This window comes from Neoarius graeffei, chromosome 28 (genome assembly GCF_027579695.1).
Source record: "Neoarius graeffei isolate fNeoGra1 chromosome 28, fNeoGra1.pri, whole genome shotgun sequence".
NCBI classification, from domain to species: Eukaryota; Metazoa; Chordata; class Actinopteri; order Siluriformes; family Ariidae; genus Neoarius; species Neoarius graeffei.
The window spans coordinates 43,101,290-43,109,407 of record NC_083596.1 but is presented as its reverse complement, the minus strand read 5'-3'; positions in this window follow the sequence as shown (position 1 = coordinate 43,109,407).

Here is an 8,118-nt window from a genome sequence, read left to right as displayed (position 1 = left end):
ACTGTTTTGCCCAATTTCTGAAGGTTTGTTTACGTCTCACTTCTGCGCACTTTCACCGCCAGGGGACCGTCGTCGTGACGTCATTTAAGCCAAACAGACTGGGAGCAGTTCTGTGTTTACTTGCGAACCGAGGACATGTGTACGGACTTTGGTCGTGAGAGGTTGGGTAAAATGTCTGAAAGCGATAGCAATTTTGAAGTAGGAACTCTCCAAATTAAATATCGAGAGGTGAAACCATATTATGTATGAACCTAGTATGGCCGTTGCGAAGCAATCGGTGAATGTGGCTCACTGGTTTGACCGTGCAGCCTCGGAATCGGACAGCGACTCTGATCGCGGTGACCCCGGACCTCAACAAGACTCGCGCCCAAATGATTTATCCTGGTAGTTATGATAAATTCTTACTTTCATCGTAATACTAAATAAGAGCCCTTTTGAAGAATAATTAAACCGCCCTTCCTAGTGGATATAGGTAACGATTACTTGACAGTGCGCTGGTAGGCCACATTAGCCTGCCATCCACGGCATTATTCTATTTATAGCCGACTCTAAGAGAGGAAATATCCCTTTGTCTCATTTCCACAATGATTGTACAGGATCCCTCAGGATTCTTGACTTGTCAATTGCAAGCAAAAGTAAAAATGTTTACCTCCGATCTTCTCCTTTTTGCTTGAGCGTTGCTGGTCCATTTCCTCTTTGACTGCTTGATTTTGTTTCACATGCACAATCCACTCCCTCCGCCTCTTCTCCTCTCTCGGAAAAAGGTAAAAACTTCTTCCTGAACCAGTCCCGTTGTTACAGTTCACTGCACAACAATAAGGCATGGGGTTTTTCTTTGGAAATTCCTGAACGCATGTCTGCACTCAAGCGGAACGGCAATGTAAGTAAACGGAAGTGGACTCAACTCAAGTGGTTTGTTTGGCTTAAATGACGTCACGCGCTGAATGGTCACGAAAATAGCCGACAGAAATTCGCCGCGATCCGCGCTAACTTATTTGAATTATTACTTATTAACAATACTTCTTGGGACCAGAAGAAAGTTACAGAGGTTTTTTTTAACATATAAAGTTTCAAATGTGCATAAAATTAAAACCGTTGCCTATTGAGCTTTAAAGTTTCTGAAAATAATCTTCATTGAATTTGAGGCTCCATTTGGTCTTGTGTTGCTTTGCACATCTTTTCCATTCACAACACTGACACAGCAACTGTAAGTGCAAGAGAAGAACAGATGACACCGAAGCAAAGCACATTTGACTGTCTTCTTTAAAAAAAATACTGTAGTTGAAAGAGAGAAAAGCCCCAGGTAGGCATAATTGTTGTTTTATTACAGTGATATAACTTTCAGTTCTCTTTGTAGGACATTACATCCTTTGTTTTATTCATAAATATTTCATATTTATGAATATATTTGCTAACACATTTCTTTTCCTTATCACTCACCCATCCCCCGCTTCCCCCCTTAAGCAGCTCCATACCCCTCAGAGTGTCTCCGGATGGTCTGAAACACTACACGAGCTCAATGCAGACGTAAAAGGATCCCAAAGAACGTCATAGCTACCGAAATTTATGTGCTCGAGCCATTCCTTGTCTTTGATGAGACATCACATATGTGGAACGGATGATAAATCTGGTCCTTTTGGGAAAGCCTGGCTGTATTTGGGAATGCTTTACTGGGAAAGATTAAATACTAAACATGAAAGCAGAAATGTGAAAATATTTGTCCTTTTTATTATTATTATTATTATTACTATTATTCTTATCTTAATTTTGTCACTTATTAACAAGTTGTTGTTGTTTTTTGTATTTAATTTTGTAATCCAGCAGGACAACTGTGAACCAGTCCAGACTACAGACTCGACACCCCTTTCACTACACATTCATTCCCCTGCTGACACTAAACACTGTAAATTATTAGCACAAAGACTTGCAAGGAGGCCCGAATTTTCTCAGAGCCCAAGCTGGTATGCCATAATGAGCAAACTTAATGCACTTACACTACCGTTCAAAAGTTTGGGGTCACCCAGACAATTTTGTGTTTTCCATGAAAAGTCACACTTTTATTTACCACCATAAGTTGTAAAATGAATAGAAAATATAGTCAAGACATTTTTCTGGCCATTTTGAGCATTTAATCGACCCCACAAATTAATGTGATGCTCCAGAAACTCAATCTGCTCAAAGGAAGGTCAGTTTTATAGCTTCTCTAAAGAGCTCAACTGTTTTCAGCTGTGCTAACATGATTGTACAAGGGTTTTCTAATCATCCATTAGCCTTCTGAGGCAATGAGCAAACACATTGTACCATTAGAACACTGGAGTGAGAGTTGCTGGAAATGGGCCTCTATACACCTATGGAGATATTGCACCAAAAACCAGCTAGAATAGTCATTTACCACATTAGCAATGTATAGAGTGGATTTCTGATTAGTTTAAAGTGATCTTCATTGAAAAGAACAGTGCTTTTCTTTCAAAAATAACGACATTTCAAAGTGACCCCAAACTTTTGAACGGTAGTGTCAATCTACTGTTTATGTAAAAAAAAAAATGCAAGCAAATATTAATTTTTAATAGTACTTCATATTACAATAGTTGAATAATTAATTCATAATTTGAAATTATAGTCAATATTAATTAAATGATGATAATCTACCCTATATTATACATTTCGTTTGAAAGATTAATTTATACATTTGTTTATTTTTATACATTTGATTTAAGTAACTAGATCAAATTAAGTTAATTTAGGCAGTGAATATCTAATACAACCCCAATTCCAAAAAAGTTGGGACGCTGTGTAAAACATACATTAAAAACAGAATGTGATGATTTGCAAATCATGGAAATCCTTTATTTCACTGAAAACAGTACAAAGACAGCATATCAAATGGTCTGAGAAATCTTATTGGTTTTTGAAAAATATGTGCTCATTTTCAATTTGGTGCCAGCAATATGTTTCAAAAAAGTTGGGACAGGGGCAACAAAAGACTGGAAAAGTTCTATAATGAGGGATTTTTTTTTAATTAATTGGCAACAGGTCAGTAACATGATTGGGTATAAAAAGAGCATCCCAGAGGGGCGGAGTCTCTCAGAAGTAAAAATGAGGAGGGGTTCACCGCTCTGTGAAAGACTGTGTGGGTAAACAGTGCAACAATTTAAAACAATATTCTTCAGTGTAAAATTGCAAAGAATTTGTGGATCACATCATCTATGGTACATAATATCATTAAAAGATTCAGAGAATTTGGAGAAATCTCTGTATGCAAGAGACAAGGCTGAAAATGGACATTGGATGCCTGTGACCTTCAGGCACTCTGAGACACTGCATTAAAAGCAGACACGTCTGTAGTAGAAATCACTGTATGGGCTCAGGAACACTTCAGAAAACCATCATCTGTGAACACAGTTAATTACTGCATCCACAAATGCAAGTTAAAACCAGATATAAACAATATCCAGAAACACCGCCACCTTCTCTGGGCCCGAGCTCTTTTACGATGGACTGAGGTGAAGTGGGAAATTGTCTTGTGGTCTGACAAATCCAAATTTGAAATTCTTTTTGGAAATCATATTGTGTCCGCCAGGCTAAAGAAGAGACGGACCATCCGGCTTGTTTTCAGGGCACAGTTCAAAAGCCAGCATCTGTGATGGTATGAAGCGTGCATTAGTGCACATGACATGGGTAGCTTCTGCATCTGGGAAGGCATCATCAGCGCTGAATGATATATACAGGTTTTGGAGCAACAGGTGACACCCTTTTCAGGGAAGGCCTTCCTTCTTTCAGCAAGACAATGCCAAACTGCTTTCTGCACATATTAAAGGGCGTATTCTGGACCAATTTCGGTTTTTTTTATATGAAAGTATGTCCCTTTACACACTCATCCAGAAGGGTAATTTTGCACAAGGCCATCTGTCTACAGCAGAAAAAAATAAAATAACAAAACGCATCTGGAAAAATCCCAAGGGAGTCTGGCGCCAGAATCGTGACGTTATCTGCGGAAGTGCGAGCAGGCTGTGTGAGCTTGCGCAGTTTCAGTGTAGCCTGTGTAGACCAAGCGCTCCCATTTCTCTCTCATTGTCCGGTCTTTTGGAAAACGATGAGTATTAATCCCATCAAGATTGGTGTTGCTACACCCTCCTATGATACATCTGTTAACCATTTTAATAATTACATGATAACGTTGAAGAAATTTGCAGAAAACCACCAGGTCGTTTTCTCATAAACAAACCAGCACTGACGTAGGATTCAGAGGGAGGCATCCCACAGATGACATCACGAAAATCAATGTTTCTCAGGAAATCCAAATGCAAAGTTTTTTCAGAGGTGGCCCAATTTGCCTCAAATGGCTTGATTTCAACTGAATTTTTCTGGTACTGCGCAAGGTAAAAAAATTGCAGAGAATGCAGAATGTTACAGATATTTGACCAAAGTTTAATATAAAACAGGAGAATTACATTGATCTTGCTCCTGAATTTACCCGTGATATGCCCTTTAAAACTACATGGTTCTGGAGTAAAAGAGTCCGGGTGCTAAACTGGCCTGCCTGCAATCCAGACCTGTCTCCTATTGAAAACATATGGTGCATCCATCCATTATCTGTAGCAGCTTTATCCTGTTCTACAGGGTCGTAGGCAAGCTGGAGCCTATCCCAGCTGACTATGGGCGAAAGGCAGGGTACACCTTGGACAAGAGACAAACAACCATCATTTGGTGCATTATGAAATGAAAAATTCAACAAAGGAGACCTGTTGAGCAACTGAAATTGCTCAAGAATATCAGGTAAGAATGGGACATTTTACTTTCAAAACTATAGCAATTGGTATCTTCAGTTCCCAAACGTTTACAGAGTGGTAAACATGTTCCTGTTCCAGCTTTTCTTTTTAAACGTGTTGCTGGATCAATTTCTATAAATTTCCCAGAGGACATCAAAAATGCTCCTGCTGTTGGTAGCTTCATATCTAGACTAAAGACCAAGCTGTTTTCAGATGCTTTCTGCTAACTGATAAATATCATCATCTTTACATGTTTTAAACTTTACTTAATTTTTATTCCATTTTATTCTGCTGTTTTTTTTACTGAACTTTTACTTCATTTTATTGCTTTATTTCTACTATTGTTTAATTCTCATATTATTTTTATTTTTCTCTCTTCTTCCCCCTTTATTTTATGTAATTTTATTTTCTATTGTTTACTGTTTTGCCTTTACCTCTGTAAAGCACATTGAACTGTCACTGTGTATGAAATGTGCTATATAAATAAACTTGCCTTGCCTAAAAGAGCATATCTCAGTTTCAACATCTGATATTTTGTCTTTGTACTACAACCCTGATTCCAAAAAAGTTGGGACAAAGTACAAATTGTAAATAAAAACGGAATGCAATAATTTACAAATCTCAAAAACTGATATTGTATTCACAATAGAACATAGACAACATATCAAATGTCGAAAGTGAGACATTTTGAAATTTCATGACAGCAACACATCTCAAAAAAGTTGGGACAGGGGCAATAAGAGGCTGGAAAAGTTAAAGGTACCAAAAAGGAATAGCTGGAGGACCAAACTGCAACTCATTAGGTCAATTGGCAATAGGTCATTAACATGACTGGGTATAAAAAGAGCATCTTGGAGTGGCAGCGGCTCTCAGAAGTAAAGATGGGAAGAGGATCACCAATCCCCCTAATTCTGCGCCGACAAATAGTGGAGCAATATCAGAAAGGAGTTCGACAGTGTAAAATTGCAAAGAGTTTGAACATATCATCATCTACAGTGCATATCATCATCAAAAGAATCAGAGAATCTGGAAGAATCTCTGTGCGTAAGGGTCAAGGCCGGAAAACCATACTGGGTGCCCGTGATCTTCGGGCCCTTAGACGGCACTGCATCACATACAGGCATGCTTCTGTATTGGAAATCACAAAATGGGCTCAGGAATATTTCCAGAGAACATTATCTGTGAACACAATTCACCGTGCCATCCGCCGTTGCCAGCTAAAACTCTATAGTTCAAAGAAGAAGCCGTATCTAAACATGATCCAGAAGCGCAGACGTCTTCTCTGGGCCAAGGCTCATTTAAAATGGACTGTGGCAAAGTGGAAAACTGTTCTGTGGTCAGACGAATCAAAATTTGAAGTTCTTTATGGAAATCAGGGACGCCGTGTCATTCGGACTAAAGAGGAGAAGGACGACCCAAGTTATCAGCGCTCAGTTCAGAAGCCTGCATCTCTGATGATATGGGGTTGCATTAGTGCGTGTGGCATGAGCAGCTTACACATCTGGAAAGACACCATCAATGCTGAAAGGTATATCCAGCTTCTAGAGCAACATATGCTCCCATCCAGACGACGTCTCTTTCAGGGAAGTCCTTGCATTTTCCAACATGACAATGCCAAACCACATACTGCATCAATTACAGCAACATGGCTGCGTAGAAGAAGGGTCCGGGTACTGAACTGGCCAGCCTGCAGTCCAGATCTTTCACCTATAAAAAACATTTGGCGCATCATAAAACGGAAGATACGACAAAAAAGACCTAAGACAGTTGAGCAACTAGAATCCTACATTAGACAAGAATGGGTTAACATTCCTATCCCTAAACTTGAGCAACTTGTCTCCTCAGTCCCCAGACGTTTACAGACTGTTGTAAAGAGAAAAGGGGATGTCTCACAGTGGTAAACATGGCCTTGTCCCAACTTTTTTGAGATGTGTTGTTGTCATGATATTTAAAATCACCTAATTTTTCTCTTTAAATGATACATTTTCTCAGTTTAAACATTTGGTATGTCATCTATGTTCTATTCTGAATAAAATATGGAATTTTGAAACTTCCACATCATTGCATTCCGTTTTTATTTACAATTTGTACTTTGTCCCAACTTTTTTGGAATCGGGGTTGTATGTATGTTTTATGGGTTGTTTTACAATCAGGGTACGCAAGCTAAAAATCACATTTAACACTTATTATCTTCAATATCAAAAGGCTTGACTAAATAAACTTGGTTGTTTATTGTAGCCCTGTGATAGCTCTATTTACCATGCAAAAAAAAAAATGTGGTGATAACGTTATTTTTGGTGAATGTATGGCAATATATGTCATATTTAGCAAAATTACTCATGTCATTTAGAAAAAGTGCTTTTTTGACCACAGGTAGCTCCAAAAGGGATGCACTTACATCATTCTTTATACCATAAAACAAATATTTGGTTCCATATCATTGGAAACATAGTTAAGTTTTAATGTTGAATGCCAGTAAGTTTTCAGACTATTTTGATCAAATTAGTATGGAATTGTGTCAAAAAAATGTCCTCTCCGAGACAGCTAATTTTTCAATATAAAATAACATATCTAAAATGAGGGGCGGCACGGTGGTGTAGTGGTTAGCGCTGTCGCCTCACAACAAGAAGGTCCGGGTTCGAGCCCCGTGGCCGGCGAAGGCCTATCTGTGCGGAGTTTGCATGTTCTCCCCGTGTCCGCGTGGGTTTCCTCCGGGTGCTCCGGTTTCCCCCACAGTCCAAAGACATGCAGGTTAGGTTAACTGGTGACTCTAAATTGAGCGTAGGTGTGAATGTGAGTGTGAATGGTTGTCTGTGTCTATGTGTCAGCCCTGTAATGACTTGGCGACTTGTCCAGGGTGTACCCCGCCTTTCGCCCGTAGTCAGCTGGGATAGGCTCCAGCTTGCCTGCGACCCTGTAGAACAGGATAAAGCAGCTAGAGATAATGAGATGAGATGAAAATAACATATCTAAAATGAGGGGCGGCACGGTGGTGTAGTGGTTAGCGCTGTCGCCTCACAGCAAGAAGGTCCGGGTTCGAGCCCCGTGGCCGGCGAGGGCCTTTCTGTGTGGAGTTTGCATGTTCTCCCCGTGTCCCCGTGGGTTTCCTCCGGGTGCTCCGGTTTCCCCCACAGTCCAAAGACATGCAGGTTAGGTTAACTGGTGACTCTAAATTGGCCGTAGGTGTGAATGTGAGTGTGAATGGTTGTCTGTGTCTATGTGTCAGCCCTGTGATGACCTGGCGACTTGTCCAGGGTGTACCTGCTGGGATAGGCTCCAGCTTGCCTGCCACCCTGTCGAACAGGATAAAGCGGCTAGAGATAATGAGATGAGATCTTATAGCAGATTA